The following is a 15612-nucleotide window of genomic DNA, read 5'->3' on the forward strand; positions in this document are numbered from 1 at the left end:
ATGCTGCACATAATTATAATATATTGCCTTTTTTGAAAAAAAAAAAAAATTGCAGGATGAAATTTAGGGGGCAAATCCCAAATCCTGTAAAATTTATGGCACAATGACAGTTTATTTGACTACAATTTGCTTTCTCACATGCCACTCACCTTTAAGATGATATTCCTTTTTTGGCATTATTAATTATAATTATTGTTGTTGCTGTTATTATTCCAGGAAATCTGTATGGGAGGAATGCTGAAATCTGATTTAAAAATAGCATTTTCATGTCCTCCTACTCACTGTACTTCGTGCATAGAATGCCTTTTATAAATGCAGACTTGCTGCTTGGCTAGATAAAAGAAACTGTCACTTGATTTCCATAACGAAGTAATTCCCAGGAGGATTTCATTGTTTTAGCACTAAATTTTTTCTAAAAGGCTTTTTATTTTGCTTGAGAAAGATAACAGAAATGAACTTCTGAGTGGTTATTCCACAAAACAATTAGACGAAAGCAAGACTGTCTTGATTTGATGTAAGGAGATTTGTATGTGTATGAATTCCCTTTCATGTAAGATGAGAATAAATTCCCAACTGAAAATCAAGTTAGAAATACTCCCCCCAAAAACCTTACCCAAAACACTTTTCCCCCCTTTGCTCACAGACATGACACATATCTTTATCAGGACTCTCTTGCATAAATTTGATCATATCCTGGAGTTCAACTCTATTTCAAAAGGTACTTGCATAACTTCTGATTCAGATACTTTCCTGAATTAGAGGCAGTCAAGGATAATCATTGCCCATTATTACAGTGCATTAATTTTGTTACCAGATATGTGGTATTCGTGGGGAGGAATGGTCTCTGCATGCTGTATTGAGGCTGAGCACTCCCTGAAGCAGGGACGGTGCTTTAGCTGTGGGTGCACACACTGTGGAGCACAGTGTAGGCACAGTCCCTCCTTGTTCACATGCACCATGCTGCCCTGGCCTCTCTCACCACTTCTCCAGGATTTCTCACCCCTTTTCTCAGCTGCTCTGTGTCTCATGCCAGCATGACGTTCTTTTTCTCTGAATACTGAACATGCTAAAGCTTGTCAGAATTACGACATCAGAAAATATGTAGAAAGCATATCCAGTAAGTGAGAGGTCCTACTGCTTATATTTAGTTATATATTTTTTTTAAGGGGGACGGGGGCTGTCTCTCATTTGGACCTATTTTGAACCATGCTTGCATTTTCCAGAGTGTGAATCAATGCAATTACCACTTCAGGTACTGTAGACAACCTACTACTGTAGGCAGATAGACGCAATAAGAAGCAAAAGGGAATAGGAGAAAAAAACGTTTTCTTTGTATTCAGGAAAGCCTTTATAGATTTGGCATCATACTTAAAATTCTATTGTATTAAAGAAATGCAACAATTTCAGAAATTATTATTTATAGGAGGATTGGTGAATTCACGATGTGATATTCTGACTCACCCAACAGCAAACATGTTTGCACTCTGGCTGGTATGACTCACACTGACATTTGTCTTAAGCATGGCAATTGTTTTAGCCCTCTGCTTGCTGCAGGATGAATGAAGCGGCTGAGCTCCCCTGTTGCAGATTTACTATGTGCAGCCATCCTGGTAAATTGCAGTCTCAGCTGTGGAGTATTTCCTGTCTCACACACACACACACACACACACACACACACACACACACACACGTGCACACATGTGCATACACGTGCACAAACATACACATGTGCGGCCCCCCCAGTAATGCTTTACTATTAAATGCTAGATTCATAGAAAGGAAATGCATAATTACAGCACTGCCTTTTGCACCACATAAAGCAGCCCACATCAAAAGATGTTTATCATTAATGTTTCAACAGGTAATCTCTGGAATGACTGCCAAGCCATGTTCCTGTTACTTAGCACTCGGTGTCGAAATTGTTGAAATCTTTGTTATAACCCAGCATAGTCAGCTTAATCCTGCAAAAAAGTTAGTCAATAGTGCCTTTGTTTTCCAGCTCCGTATGATGTTGCATCAGCAGCACAGAAGATGTGGCGGCACTGGAAGTGGGGAGAAGGTTAAGGGTGCGTTTTGGGCTGGCTTCCTAAGGAAGCCAAGCTCACGTGGTGGCATTGTTCGTGCCTGCGCCTGTGTGTGTCCCCCCAGCCTGGCAGCTGGTGTAAGTCCTCCTCAGCCCTGCGTGCTGCACAGGTAGAGGGGAGGGGGAAGCTGCTCCCTGAAAACTTTGTGGAAGTAGCAGATGAGTAGCTCTGGGCACCTGTGGCTGAACCCAGTGAGGCAGAGGCCATGGTCCAAACTCAAATCTTACCGGCACCAGGGCATTGGTACTGTGGGCATCTTGTGGAATCACTGCTGACATCAGACATCAAGCCTCTTCTCTGATTTTCTGGATTGTAGCATTAACAGTCTTCTTCAGGAGGTTTTGTCTCTGCCTAGTTAAAATAACTGCAATTAGACAGAATCTCAGCCATTGCTTTTGGTGCTGCTTCTGTTTGCAGCTCACATCATTTGGATCCTCCTTTCAACACCATCTTTGCAGGAGAGCTGTGGCCATTGTATGAGAGGTGTCTGTACATGTCTTGAAGACCCTTGAGCTTGCTTTCATCTGTAGCAAGTCAATAGGGTGCTGCAGTTCTTCAAATATGCAGGAGGCTCATTGTCTCCACTCAGGGCTGAGCTGCATTTTTTGCATAACAGCTTCCGCAGAGGAAAAAGAGAAATATTTATGTCATGTAACAGAAGCATCCAGAGTGGTTATTTTTTACTGCTTGTATCTGTTCAACATTACTGTCTCTCAGCCTGAATTATTATGGACCATTTGCATTCTTTACTCAATCTCTTCTGCTCAGAAGACCTGTAGAAATTACTGTGTTACAAGCACACAGGCAACAGAGTTGTTTTTACTTTAAACCTCTGTATGAGAAGGAAGAAAGTTGTCATCCTAAGAGAAATTTAGATCTGTGTTGAAATTTCCCCAGCCCCTCCCTCACCCACCAGTATTCCTGCTTTGATAGCCATAAAGAAGTGGCAAACAGGGCATGCTGATGTGAATAAGGTGATGGATTTTTATTGAGAAGTACATCATTGACCTCTGATAGGAGGTATTTGTGAGGTATTTTTTTCCTTGTGGTTCTGCACTGTTCTTGCTTAGACAAAACAACCTGAATGAGCTCCTCTTAGTTTTCACCTGGTGGCATTTTGTGTTGCACCCACAGCCCACCTCTTGACTTGCTATTTTAATACCTTATGCTGCACTCTCTGAGGGAAGATCAGGTGGAACTTGGAAACTGAGCCCACTAAGTGAAGCACAAGGCTAAGCACAGTCTAACCTCATGCCTTTTTGGAAAAATGGGGTATTAGTGAAGTACAAATAAGAAGTACGGTTGTGATTGCTGTTATTTGTGTAAAAGTGATGCCTCTGAGGTCCTAGTTAGATTTGTGTTTGTATTGTTATTAGGCAGCATGTAAACAGAGAGTGTGAATTTGAGCTGTTCTGCATTTTTTCCCAAGTACAACTGCCATGATGAACCTTCATCTGTTTTCCAGTCACTTGTGCAGAGGTGTTGAGGTTAGGGAATGGTTAACAAGAGCAGTGAAGACAGCTCTGGGGGCAAAGTTACTTCCATGGTTTCCAGATGAAGAGGTTTGGAAGGGCAGATGAGTGCAGTGACTATGTCCAAAAGCTCTCAATCTTTTTGCATAGGCTGATGCTAAAATGAGGGGTGGTTTACCTGAGCCTTAAGTTGTGAAAAATACCTGCTGTGGGTGAAGTAATGATGAATGATGGTCTTTAGATTAATTCTTGGGACACTGATTTCTAGATGACTCCAAGCTAATGTTAGTTGTGCACAATCAATGGCATCTTGCGTAGTGCCTCCTGCACTGGAGCTGCAGCCTTGTCCTTTCAGCGTCACCTGCTGCTCCCATCTCTGTGCTATTCACAGGTACATGTTCCTGTCCTGCATTTTCCCTCTGAGTATGCTTGGAGATGGTTTTCACACAGGAAAGATGTTCACAGAGCTGGAGAAGGCAACATAAATGTTCTTCCCTCTGCTACAAATGGAGGGGCAGGATGGATTGCTTCCTTGTCTGAGCCCCATGATCTGCATCCTCTTTTTCTGGTTTAGGACCTGCAGGATATACAAAGTGCTAACAACTTGATTTACTGTTCCCCTTCGCCCTGAACAAAGTGGGTGTAACACCTTGTGAAGTTGGGCATTTCACTGTGGACCACATGCAAAGCCATGGGAGATGTTTGTTTACATGAAAAAGCCTTGAAGAATCAAGCTTCAGATGAGGAATGGATGCTAAACAGAAATCAGAATGATGCCTTCCTGTTTTATGCAAACAAAACCTCTATTGTCCTAAGGTGATACTGCTTCACTATAGTATTAAAGTAGGCATAATTGGGATTTAAGTAATTTTTACACTAGCAGAACATCAGCAGCAGCCTTTATACACTGGACAAAATGCCAGAAGACTTTCAGATGGGCAAAGTTTGGCATGGCTGATGTAGAGAAACTTTTATTAACTTGCAATCTAAATGATAGTAAATTCTTTGTTGCTTTGTGGTTTTGAGGTTTTTGGGTGGTTTGTTGTTGTTGGGTTTTTTTTTGTTTGTTTGTTTTTTTAAATTTATTTCCATTGGAATCTTTTCTCGTTGTATAAAGTCAGCTAAACCTGTTGAAAATAATTTAGAAGTTTTTTCCTGACATGACAGATGATACACACATTAGGTAATTGAAATCATGCACGCTTTAGGAAGATAAAACCTCGCCTTTCCCATTTGCAGTGAGGCAGGATTGAACCTGTCTAAAACTATTTCATGTAGAGGGAGAATAAAGCAGGAAATGAATTATGGTTTTATTTAAGATGAAGGATTAGTTGAGGGATAATAGTGAACAACGAAACAACTTGGGCACAAGGCTGCCGTCTCTTAAACAGCTTTATTAGCTTATGCTGATTTGTGAATTAGGGAAACCATGCAAGAGAGCAAGGGATGACAATTAAAAACCTGCAGGAAAGGACTAGTAAAATGGTAATCTCTCACTGCCTGATCTTCAAAGCAAAATGGGAGAGCATGACCTTTTCTTGGAATAAATACAGGATATTGCATGTAGCCAACTTCTGGTTTTCAGGTTTTGCCAATTTGCAGTTGCTTGCTTGTACCACTGTCCTTATTTGTTGATTGCCCTGGGGTCCAATTTTAGTCTCAAAATACTCCTGAGAAGTATTTCCATGTTCTTTGATTTGAGATCTGTTCATATCTCAATTACACTTCTAATCTGTCAGCACAGTGTCCTTTTTAGCTCTCAAAGACAGGGCTTGCTGTGATATCTGAGTAACCATAATGCTGTGGGACCATGAAAAATAGCTTCCTTGGTAACGCTTCCCATTTATAGCGGAGATGTGAGCGGTAACCGTGTACATGATAATGATTTGTTGATCATGGTGAAACTTCAGTCACAAAGTCTGGTCAGGACCTAATTGCACTGCGAACCAGCTTTGTCTGCTGGGCCCTCCAAGTTATGACTGCTTTACATGTTCCATGAAGAGCATGTCATGAGAGCCCATCAGATCTGCCTAGCAAAAAGATGGTCCCAGTTAGGGACTGGGTGCTCTGCTCTTCAGGTGAGGGTTGTGCTTCAAGAAGCAACATCTCTCCATGCATCCTGAGTTTTGTGCTATGCTATCTTTAAATCTTAAGCATAAAAGTGCCTGGGAACATTTGCAAGCATACATGACTTGGCCCTCACAGAGTGAAGTGCCTGTGGGTAAGGTCAAGTGAGCAAGTTGTAGCAAATTAAACTAGCTTGTGAATTTATAGTGCATAATCTGCTCCATAATAATTGGCTGTGTGCATGGTACAAAGGCACCCTGTGGTAAATACAAGGTCTCTCACCCCTTTTTTTTGCCTGAGGTGTAAGCTACCTTGCTTCATGTTATCTTTCCTGTGAAATGTAAGTGCATGGAGAAAATCTCTGCCCCAGAGTACCACCACTGCACTGTGTTGCATAGGTGCTGCTTATGGCCTGTTCCTGTGTCCCTGCACTTGCAGACATGTTCCAGGCTGACAGCAAGGTCACTGCAAGCTAGCAAACAGCCTTGCTCCTGATTCAGTGATCAAAGCCCTGGTTTGGGCAGTCAGAGCCTTGCTAACTTGAACAGAATCAAAATCCTAATCCCACTTGTTGAAGTTAGTAGAAGGACTTAATCACTGAGTGTAGTGGGTGTCAGCCCAGGGTTACACACAGCTGACTCTCCAGGGAGGCTCACAGGAGTCTATCCAAGCAGGAGTTTGCCAGGAGTAAACATCTCTGCTCTTACTGAAAATAATTGGAAGGCGTCTATTTTTGTTGGAAAACTTAAATATTTTATCATAGTCATTTGGACTCCATTTGAAGGTTCCCCCAAATGCTAAATGACAAGAGATAAGGATTAAAAATTGCGATTTTGAGGGTTGCCAAATTATTGGGGGAAAACCCCATAAATAATTTGCAAATGCTGAAATCTTTCATCTTAACACTTAGAAGCAAAATGGTTTGAGTATTTTGAGCTGAGTGGAGGTTTTTAAATTGTGAAAATCTCATAATTGAAAGAAAAAAATAAATGGCTTGAAAATAAATTGGTTTGATTTTAAGCAAAGTTTCAAGGTTTTTTTGGGGTTTTTTTAAAGGTTTGTCTTATTTTTCTCTCTTTGGTCTGCTTCCTAAAGTTAAATATCTTGTGAGACCATGTCTGATGGTGTGTCTCTGTCAGATAAGCAGCAGAATCGTACTTCAGTAGAAGAGAGAAGTTGCTGACCAAAGTCTTGGAAGTGTAGCCAGGGGCTGGTATCTGAAGGCTTTTGAGGTAGCAGTGCCTCTGTCACAAAGGACTTGTAATTCTGAAGAAACTTAAAGTGGGAAGATTTTTTAAACAGGTATCTTGCATTGCTACAGTCCATCAGGGAGAAAACAAAGACACATACACTTTGGGACTAGTGGTCACCATCCTCACCATGAGGGCTGAGCCTGAGCCAGTAAATCCAGGAGTAGCCTTACACCAAAACTGGATCAGCTGGGCAGATACTGCTTTGGGCTTTAGAAGGTTTTGTTGTTGCTTTGTTTGTTCAACTAAACCAGTCATAGGTGTAAACATCTTTTGAATAGCAATGTTTTTTATCATTGCATTGTCTTCCCTCTGCTCTTCACCCATGAACTGCTCTTGTCCATCTGTCTGACTTGTTTCCTGCCTTCACATAATGTGAGATTCATCTGCATTCATATGTAGCCATCTAATCTGAGCTCAGTGTCTAGACTCACTTTATGGAGAGGACCAGACCTTTCTAGAGAGTGAATCATTCTGTCCTAAACCAGATGCTTGATAGGTCAAATGAATAATTTTCTGGATTGCCTTGTTTCCTCCAACAAGTGAAGAGAGTTTGCACCGTCTACTAAGGTGTAGACTTTGGTCCTGCACTTCTTTTTGATTTGAGGACATGGATTCTACCATAAGGGATAAACCATATTATTCTACCATAATGGGATCCATGTGCACAAATCCTGAAGTGACGTGTGAAATATTTAAGGAGGTAGGAAATCTTGGTGGCACAAAGTGAAACTAAGAATTTGGGAAGCACAAGGAGACCATGGGAACCTGGTTCAATGAAAAAAAATGTTTAATGTGGGGCATGTAGCAGTATACACTTCGTTTTAAGTATTCTGTGTGGGATTCACATAAAAATGAAACCCAACTATTTCCTCTGACCCAAATAAATAGGCTGAGGACAGTCTGATACCTTGTGTAGTAGGTAAAAAATAAATAAAGAGTCGCTCCACAGTTAAATTTTGTCCAAAAAAGCAATGAAAGAAACACACAATATTAAATATTCTCAAATATGAAAAAAACTTCCTACTGAGGAACAGCAAGAATGTGTGTGTGTATTTTTGGATTCAGTACTCCTCTGTTATAATATTGCAGATAACCATGGAAATAGATAGGTGTTTCTCTAGAGGACTTCATTGAGAACAAAAATCTTCCTGTGTGGATCTCTCTGCACATTTTGGACTTTGTTTGCAAACACTTTTTAAAACACCAATTCCAAGTAGTTTTTTTCTTTCTCTTGTTACAGCAACAGAAGTATCCAAGAACTATTTTAATTATGTATCTGCTTCAGCAATTCTGAACTGGGTTTTAATTTTGCGTAATAATATGTACAAAGCAAATGACTCTTCCTATCCTCGATCAGTGCTTGTCATACACTCAGTCTGTTCTGGAATCTTCATCTTGAGAGCTCATTAAAAATGCATTTGCTTCAAGGAGATGTAGGAGTCAATTGTTCATGTGTGACACTGCTCTATGGATTTTCCTCTTTTTGTTCCTTGCTTTCCTTTCTTACTTGGTTTTGCTTTTGTTTTACAGCTCTATCTGACTTTATTTGAAAGAGGAAAGCCAGTGATCAACCCAGCAGCTTCTGAAAAATCTAAAGGATAATCCAGAATTCCCTGAAGGAAGAACAAAGTGAATGTTGTGAGTTCCTAGCAGTGGCAACAAATACTTCCAATTGTGTCTTTTGGGAGATAGTATCTACCCTGTACTATTTGGTCTCTTCTGTGTGATGCACTGAGCACCAAAGAGCTGAATTTCTCTCCCTCTTAATTTTTTTTTCTTTTAATGGGTTTAAGGTTATCTAAGGAAAGATGGTGGGCTTCTTTTCCTTGGACTGCTACCATTATTTGTCACACTGCTATTGCTTTTTAATTAAATATGTGAGCCTGCATTGGAAGGCCATGTGACTATGTAGCCTAACAAGAATGAAAAATACTATGGGTAATAGTTAATGCATCTACAGGTCAGATTCAGGAGTTTTATGCATGCTTGCACAATGGTTGAAATTATTCGACCACTTTCAAATTAGAGGAACGCATATGTAATTATTTCTGGTATTCCAGACTCCTGATGGTCAGTTTGTTATATTAGTTTGAGTATTTCCAGTACAAATGCTCCTCTTAGAGGTTTGTGTTCATGGGAACTGGAGTAACACACCTTTCCAAGGGAAACACAGTCACTCAACTGAGACCATGATTCAGCTGTGGGGTTAATGAAAGAAAATATTCCCATGAGGGATGGCTAAAGAGAAAGCATGAATATTTTTATGTTCATTGTTTTTTCTTATGAAGCCCACTGCTTTTCTGGGTTGAAATGAGCAAACATGCAGATCAAATGTAAACATTCTACAGAAAGAGTTCTCTGCCTGCCAGGTTTTAGAATAATCCTTATTTTTTTCCTTAAGAAAGAGCCATGGGAATTTCCAAGTTAGGCAAGTCACTACTTAATTCTTATGCCCAGAGTATGCAGTGGTCCTTCAAGATGTTAGTGATAAAACAAGCTGCAGATTCTTCCAGTTCAACCAAACTAGTTTGTGCACTTTCCATTAATGTAGTAAATATAAATATATTTTCTGGCTTGCCTTCTAGCTCCCTCCTTTGCTCTGCTTTTCCCTTTCGGTTCAGGCTTTGGGAAGCAGATTGAGACAGTCTAAGTGGTGATGTTTTCCCAAGAACCAGATGCAAAATAGATATTAGAGGAGACACTGAAATTTTTTTTTTCATCTCTTGCCATTCCCACCTGTTTTGACCTACAGTGAAATAGTTAATAAAGCCAACATTCGGAATTTTTACTTACTCTAGTTACCACTAAGCTGCCAAGATAGTAGCTCATTAAGATGAATAAGGGACCTCAGAAATGTGGAGCTTCTCACTGTCCATGCACCCAAGCAGGTATGGCCATATCAGCTTATTCCCACATTTCAAAAGGCTTCTTTAAAACCACAAGGACTTACTTTGCATGTTGGCATCCTAGAACAGGAGAGGACAGATGATGATGATGATGATGATGATGATGATGATGATGATAATAATAATAATAATAATAATAATAATAACATCCTAGCATGCAGAGCTGTTGGGATAATAGGAGATGTTTGTTTAAGATATTGCAATCACCTCCACTGATTGCAACAGCAGCACCACCTCAAGTGAAGAAGAGCATCCTCTGGGTCCTGTAAGGTATGTAGTGTGCCAGATCTGCCAGGTAAAGTGAAAGAGGCAATCATCAGCCATTGCAGGGGATGTAATATCTGTTGAAGATGCTATCAGTGTGATCATTACATTCTGCCCTCTCCTAAACGGTTTCAAATCAGCCCACTTAGAGCACAGTGTGATGTTCTGCTACTGTGGTGCCAAAACCCTGATTATACTCAGGAAGCCTGGGTTAGTGCAGAAAAAGCAGCACTCTTCTCACTAGGTATGGATGGGAAAAAGTGTTATTGAGAATTGCTCTTACCCTGGCATCCAGGACTGGTTCCTTTTGAGGAATCATTTGTAGGTGATGGAGAGCTTTTTAGCAGTTCCTTGAGACTGTATTTTGTATAAGAGACTGGCTTCTGCTTAGAGGACACTGCTGCAAGAAGGAGGCAGTGAGCTAGGCTCCTCCTCTCCTCTTTCCTTTAACCTCTTAGGGAGAGAAGTATACCAGAGGTAAGGAGGTACAGTGTTTCTCCTGAAAGGAAATCCTAGCATACAGTGATTTTACTGAAAAATATTACTCTCTCTTCCCTGTTTGCAGGGTGTTGTCATGTTAAGATGTGAGGAAAATGATCAAACTTTTCCCATTGCAAGTGGTAGCTGTTTCCTTCTGCTGCTGCCTTCTGCCACCAGGCAAATTTCAGAGGAAGGGGGGGTGTGAGAGGGAGGGGTGCAGTAAATTGAGACCAGTGTCTTGTATCCACCTAGAAACTGCCTGTTTACTAAACAGTACAAAGTTCTTGCTTCCTTTTTCCTGCTCTCTTCATTTGGATGAAAAGCATTTCTGGAATAGCAGCGCTTGTACAAATCAAGTCCATATTCTACTTCTGGGGAGAGAAAAAGGGATGTCAGGAGGGTTCATTAAAGAGGAACGTTTATTTTAGTAAGGGTAAAAATGAAGCATGACAAGGCTCCTTTGCTCCTGCCAGAGGGTACCTTGTGTATTCCAGCATACGGTTTTGTAATTTTCTGGTAGGATGTAGGTATCCTAAGGTTTTTTTTTTTCCATCCTGAAAACATATGCCACAGCTTTTTTGGAGTGCTAGCCACACAAGCACAAACACATTCTAACAGGAGCAATGAATAAACTCTTCATGTTCCTCACTCGCAGGCATTTTTTTTTCTGTGCTTATGTGAAAACCTCTGGCACAGTTTGTGGGAAGTGGAAAATAAATCTCTAAATCCAGTATGTGTCAATAACAGAAACGTGTTTAGTTGATCTCATATCTATAACTGTTATTTTGGGCAAACTGCAGATGGTAGGATAGTAAACATCCCCACTTCTAGCCCAGACAGGCTTTCTATGCCCTGCCTTCAGCAGGAACCTGCTGCTGTAAGGGATGACTCTGAATAGGGTCTTGGGGGACCATGGTTGCACATGGCTTAGCCCCAGTTCCATCCCATTTTTGAGCTGCTGCCTTCTTTTTCTGTTCCTTGGCCCTCCTTGCTTCCTTTATCCTGGGTCCTATCTCCCATGTACTCCCCCCGTGGCTGCCGGCTGTTTTTCCTGGCACGTGGAGCCGTGATGGGTCTGGGAGCGACAGCTTCTGGAACTGATGTCAGTGCTGCTTCCTGAGCCGCCTGGCCAGGCTGGCTGCAGCCCAGGCACACCCTCTCCCCAGAGCATCACCTTCTCTGCCTGCCTGTCCTGCTGCTGCAGCAGCCCCTCGGGGAGGAGGCTGTACAAGTGATGGAAATTGAAGGTTAGCGAGCAGCCATCTCCCACGCCTGGAGCCTCAATGCTGGGTTTGTGGCGTGGTTGGAAGTGATGCCTGGTTTCTGTTCTGAGCTGTACACACCTTGGAAGAGCTATGGGAAGCTTTGACACATGCAGACTTAATGATTCTGGCTGTCTCTGCTTTTGTGTTGCTTTGGTATCTGTATGCTAAATCACTCCATGGTTTTCTATGGAAATTACCAGGCTGCTGAGAAAAGAGCAGAGCTGTATGTGTCCGTTCTTACAAACAACAGCCCAGTACATGTCAATTGGTATTTATAGTGAGAGGGAAAAAGGGAGGAAGAATCACTTTAATTTGAGAAATGTCTCTCCGAACAGCAGTAATTTATTCCTAGGCATTATTCTTCATTAAGAGCTACAGACAGCTGCAGCTTCCCTTTAAATAGAAATTTCTCTCTGCAGGCATGCTATACATAGGGCTTCAGGTTTCTGCCATTTCTCTGCCAAAAAATCAGAAGTATTTCTCACCAAATAAATGTTTATTCAGAAAGTTGTATTTCCTGGCTTTTATTTCACGTCACAGGCTTCCGGCAGCCAGGCGAGAACAGCTCAAGTCTGTCGTTTGGGAGAGGAAGCTGAAACAGTTTGAGTCTCTTGTGGGGCTTCAAAAAAAAGCCTCTGACCATAACTCTGGGCCTTCAGTTTGGCAGTTTACTTTAGCTGTTGAACACTGGATTAAAATGGATCCTGCAGAAATCCTGCAGGGCAAGTGTGCCTGTGCAGATACAAAGTGGTGGTGGTGGTGGGCGTTTCTATGCATCAGCTCAGCTCACCCCCTCTCTCGGCCTTGAAGCCACAGCCATCCTCAGACTGCATGGGTGGCAAACTGGCTTTGGCAGCTGGCAGCAGCTGGGCTGTTTTGTTGGTGGGGATCCTCCATATGATCAGTGTATGGACACATAGGAACAACAGGCGAGAGCTGGGCCACGCCTGCTTGCACCTGCCACCCAGCAGAGAGGCTTCAAGTCCTGCAGAAGGATGTGCAGCAATGAAGTTATAAGCCACCAGTGCTCCAGAGGACTAAATACCTTTTTTAATTCACATCTGTGCAGCTTCCTTGGATTTACTTTTCTCTTCTCTACATTCCTGCTGACTGGCTCTTCAGCTAATGATTTCACCTTTTCCTCACTGTCTTTTCCAGCCTTAACTGCTGAGCTTCCTCTTATGTCTCCAGGGCTTATCTGGAACCATACATTCCATTCAGTGTGCCAGCCCCTACCACTCCAGTAGGTAACTTTGCTGTCATGGCAGCCCCAGCTGGTTGTCTTTTGTCTTCTGTGGCTATGGTGCTCCTGTCAAGACATGATGTTTTCTTTCTCCATATCTCCGCCCAGTTCTCCCTGCAATCCTGAGTTTATGGCTTATAGTATGCAATCCATGTATTAAAATAATTTTTAGTTAGGTCATTCATTACTCTCTTGCTTTCTTCTCGTCCAGTATAGGTTCCAGAGAAGTGAGAAGCTGTAATTTTTCCAGGGCTAAAATCCAAGTCTTTGATAGGCAGACATTACGCCTGAGGCCACTACATGTTGCTACTGGTTGTCAGCTTTGTAAAACTTACCCTGCAGAGCAAAGAAATCTGGGCACAAAGATTGTTCTCTTCTCTACCGTGGCAAGCTGTAGTTTCCCAGTCTGTTCTGTCTTCCCTTCATTGTCTTCCAAGCAAATGGCTGTAAGATTATGACTCCCATGTTTGGACTGAGAACAGCTTTTGCCTGAGCAAACAGATTTCTCTTTGGCAGTCACTTTAACTGCTGCCCCAGCTTTCTGCTGTCAGCTTTGTTTCATGATTTGGCATTAGAGAAGTCCAGGCAGTCCTAGTGCACAGTGCATTGGAGTGAGTAAATGCAGCAAGGCAGGCAGGTGAATAATGCCTTTGTTAATGATCACAATACCAGTGTGGTCCATGAGACCACAAAAAGCATCTCCTGTCGTTCAGCACTGTAGCTTATGGTTCCTTGTCTTTAACTTGGTGGTGCCAGCTGGAGAAATTTCTGATCCTTGTGGCAACTCTGCTTGGTCCAAGAAACTTCCAGTGAAACTAAGAAGCATTGGGAACCAAGCCCAGCCTTTACAGCGTGGCATGAAAGCTGCCCTACTATTTGCAGGTTGTTTCTGGGGGTAAAGCTGATCAAAACACAGGTGTCTCATGCCTGTGAGAATTTTTTTTCTGCTTTTCTTATACTTCTTGTGTTTCACTGCCACTTTCTTGTGCTGCTGTGATAGTTAGCATCACTGGTGAGCTGGTTTGCTGTGCCCATGATGACCCTAACAGTATCTCGTAACCTGCCAATGCTTCTCTCAAAGCTGATAATGTTTGTGGCAGCAGCAGCAGCAAGGAGAGAATATAAATTAAGCTCTCCTAGAGAGGAGTTTTTTTCCCATTTTCTGTTTGAAGCATGCATTGAAAAGGAAAGGCTGTTGATGGTTAGTTAAAGTTAGTTAAGAGGAATCATGAGCCCTTTCTAGCAGAGTATTATTCTGAACAAGTTCCTCGTTCATATTTATTTCAGGTTTGTTTGCAGCCTGCTAGGCATGTTGACCCTGGATGCATATTTTGGGAAGGATTATCAGATACTTTTATTCAAACTGGCTGTATTGATGCTATCAGGTTTCCTCTCAGTGAGTTTTATGTTTCTTGTTGTTAATCAGCTTTGCTGTTTCCAGCTACAGACACTGATGAATGTTTCAGAGGCACCTCATGGCACAAGGGTCAAGAGGAAGAAGATAAGCAAGTTGACAGGATTGCCTTTAGCTTCTTTTCCTGTTGAGGTGTCAGAACTAGAGACAGACTAAGGAAATCAGAGATACTGTTTTTTATTCATTTCTAATGAGTTTTCCTGGCAGCTCTCTAAAGGAAAGAAAAACCCTACTATGGCAAATAAAGTTTATTGCAGTAGTGCAACTTATTACCAAGTTATTGCACTAGTAATAGAAGAAATCTCTTTGGAGAGTGAGGGCTGCATTAGATAAGGGGAGGAGCACTAGTGGTTTTCTGTGCCAGGCAATCTTCAGTCAGAATTGGGGTGGTGATTTATAAATTCCCTTTTTCTCACTTCCAGTGTTTGGACTGCAGTGAATCCTGCTAAAACATTACAAAATCTGTGTCAGTTGAAATAATCTGGGCAAAATGTGGGTTGGCTTCCTAGACAGGGGTATATTTGTAAACAGAGCTGTGGGGATTCCTTGCAACAAAAGTGTCCTTAGTGGAGGCAGTGGGCAAACTGCTTTAAGCCTTCAGCTCCCAAGAGTTTGTCTCTCTGGAAGATAAAACTTGTCTTCTCATCAGCTTGATTTATCATTTCTGATGCAAATAGCTGACAAAAAGAAACTTCAGATAACATGAACCTCTGGTGAAGTAAAAGGGAGCTTGACACTCAGGGTGGAGCAACAAGAAGAGCACTAGAGGAACTGGTACTTTTCATATTCACAGTTAAAATCTTTTGGGCCTGTTTAAAAGGAGTTTTTTTTGTTTTGTTTTTGTATTTGTTTTTGTTTGTTTGTTTGTTTGTTTTTTTTTTTTTAAAGCTGTGCTCTGCAAGCAACTTTGTTAAAGAGTCAGATTCTTATGGGGAAAAGAGATAAAATTATGTTTCTTAGTCAGTCATGTACTGCTGCCTTTTGAAGTGGGAAGGTCCTCATAACTTACTTCTGAGTTAAGACATGTCCATTAATTCCACAGTGCAAATCACCGGGATCCTTTTTACTTTTACCAGAAACATTAAAACATTTGTATAACTATATTCAACCTGAGGGATATTGCAGAGCCATCAAGGAGATATAAGTACAAGCACTTCCTTCTTG

At 41.6% G+C, this 15612-nt stretch overlaps 1 protein-coding gene across 42 annotated transcripts in view; it reads left to right on the forward strand.

Moving 5' to 3' along the window:
* The window catches only part of ATXN1 (ataxin 1), a 367337-nt gene that overhangs the window by 266991 nt on the left and 84734 nt on the right, over positions 1 to 15612 (forward strand). For all 42 annotated transcript variants that reach the window (XM_085573523.1, XM_077785675.2, XM_085573522.1 and 39 more), the window contains one exon: positions 8407 to 8514. The gene's annotated coding sequence lies outside the window, so the exon portion shown is untranslated. The remainder of the gene's footprint in view (positions 1 to 8406; positions 8515 to 15612) is intronic.

The sequence above is a fragment of the Lonchura striata genome, chromosome 2, assembly GCF_050655825.1.
Source record: "Lonchura striata isolate lonStrDom1 chromosome 2, ASM5065582v1, whole genome shotgun sequence".
Classification (NCBI taxonomy): Eukaryota; Metazoa; Chordata; class Aves; order Passeriformes; family Estrildidae; genus Lonchura; species Lonchura striata.